Source organism: Salvelinus sp. IW2-2015, unplaced genomic scaffold, assembly GCF_002910315.2.
Source record: "Salvelinus sp. IW2-2015 unplaced genomic scaffold, ASM291031v2 Un_scaffold3153, whole genome shotgun sequence".
Lineage (NCBI taxonomy): Eukaryota > Metazoa > Chordata > Actinopteri > Salmoniformes > Salmonidae > Salvelinus > Salvelinus sp. IW2-2015.
In genome coordinates this window covers 12550-14888 of record NW_019944441.1, presented here as the reverse complement: position 1 = coordinate 14888, position 2339 = coordinate 12550, and positions in this window count along the sequence as shown.

The following is a 2339-nucleotide window of genomic DNA, read 5'->3' as shown; positions in this document are numbered from 1 at the left end:
GTTCATTTTTCGTGAACATTATGGGTTCACATGTGAACTCTATATTTAATACCTGTGAACATATGGTTTCACATGTTGAACAGCTGACCTAACATGTCTGTTTTGTTTTCAACATGTGAACATTTCACCTGAACATGTGAAAACAGTTATTTCACATGTGAAAATGCAATTTCAACATGTTGTTTTTTTGTAAGGGAAAACTTAAATGGCTGACTTTTCAATATGACCCCACTGGATTTGAACTCTCGACCTCTGGATTTGAACTCTCGACCTCTGGATTTGAACTCTCGACCTCTGGATTTGAACTCTCGACCTCTGGATTTGAGGTACACTGATCTTTCAGCTGCGCCACAAAGTCTGAAACCGTGAGTCTCCTCGGTGAAAAACCATGAGCACGGCAGATTGCCCATTTAAGTCGATAAGAGCGTCTGCTAAATGACTAAAATGTAAAATAAATATATATATATATTATCTTTGCACTGCTATTTTAGTTATTAGTTAATCTGACTATTCTCTCATCATTTATTTAATGTACTTATTTCAGCTATTTTCTGTATAGTTGTCTAATGTTTGTGGGAAATATGATTCTGTTTTAATATTACTCTTGAATCACAATGATAAACATAATAGTTTTTCTTGAATGTATTATACAAATCTGAGATTTACTTTGAAGTGCTGAATGTAGGAATAGGCATACAGGTGAAATCAGTCATAGACTTTGTTGAGTAGCAGTGTGATCTGAATGCCATGAACTTAATTAGAATAATTAGAATAATAATTACTGTAAAAATAAACATACACTATATAGTCATATCAGATATGCAAGTTGACAGCAGTGCAGCTATTTTGTTATGTTCCGTGGACATCCTAATGCCTCATTTTTGGTTTGCAGGACATCGTGTGAAAATGTGAAATTCACATGTGAAAATCTACATGTGAAATATCATCACATACGAAGTGTTCCAAAAACATGTGATTTTCCACATGTGAAATCATGTGGTTTTTCCATAAGCGTTTGACATCAGTGGGTACGTGACGGTTTGCTTGCAAATGACATGTGTTGGTGGGAGCAGGGTGGGAGCAGGGTGGGATGTTCGGGGCCCCAGGGAGTGCTCAGCTCCCCCAAATGAGAAGATAGCAACAAAAGTTCAACTTTGAGTGGGGTCTCTAAATAATGCTAATTTAACCATTCTCTTATTTCTTTCAAATGTAGTGGTAAATATGAAAATAAAACTTTCCAAATGTAACAAACACCCCCACCTCTCTGTCATGGTTTAAACCATTTATTTCTATGTAGTGCTGTCCAATCAGTTGAATTTGGGACAAACCATTCCACCATATTTGGGACAAACCATTCCACCATATTTGGGACAAACTATTCACTCAAAATCTAAACCTCAACAAAATCTTGTAATAAATAATGTGGAAATTGAGTAAGTTGAGGAGACTAAACTGCTAGGAGTAACCCTGGATTGGTCCAAACATACTGATGCAACGGTACAGTAGCTAAGATTAGCTAAAGATTTAGGAATAAGTCTGTCAGTAATAAGGGCTGATTTCTTGATATTTCTGTCAACAAAAGAACCCCTACAAGCCCTAATTTTGTCGCACCTGCCCAGTGATATGGTCAGTGCCACAAAGAGGGATATAGGCAAATTACAGGCGGCCCAGAACAGAGCAGAGAGACAGACAGTATGGCTGGCCCAGAAACAGAGCAGTATGGCTGGCCCAGAACAGAGCAGTATGGCTGGTCCTGAAATATACACGGAGAGCTAACATCAATGACATGCATGTCAATCTCTCCTGGTGTCAACGCTCGTTCGAAATAACAGACCAAGGTGCAAGGCGGGGTGAGGCAAGTTGCGTGGGCCTGAATGGTGGCCCAATGTGCGCACCAGCACCCGGACGGGCGGGTGAGAGGGACGAACAGCAAGGACAACCGAGGAGACGCTGCGGGGTCTGAACCCCCCGAGGGAGAGCAAGCCACAGGAAAACCCAGGATCCTAGGAGCCCATTTTTAGGCTGCCTCTGTGTTCTGTGGGCCCTATTCCCTTAGCCATATCGGGGTGCTCTTAGTTGCCATGGGGACCACAGCCGAGGTACTGCTCTATGGTGTCTGGTGGCCAGCTGTTGAATGTAATTTGCCACTATTAATCCCTCTTTTGTGGCACAGCCAAGCTCCTGACCATAATTCATGAGGCAGAGTAGCAGACAAAATTGAGGGCTTGTAGGGTGGTGGCTCCTTTGGTTAGAGCAGAGAATATCGAAGAAATCAGGCCCAAGTTTAGATACTGGACAGGACTCGCGGCATCCCCATGAAAATCACTGGTAGCTACTTG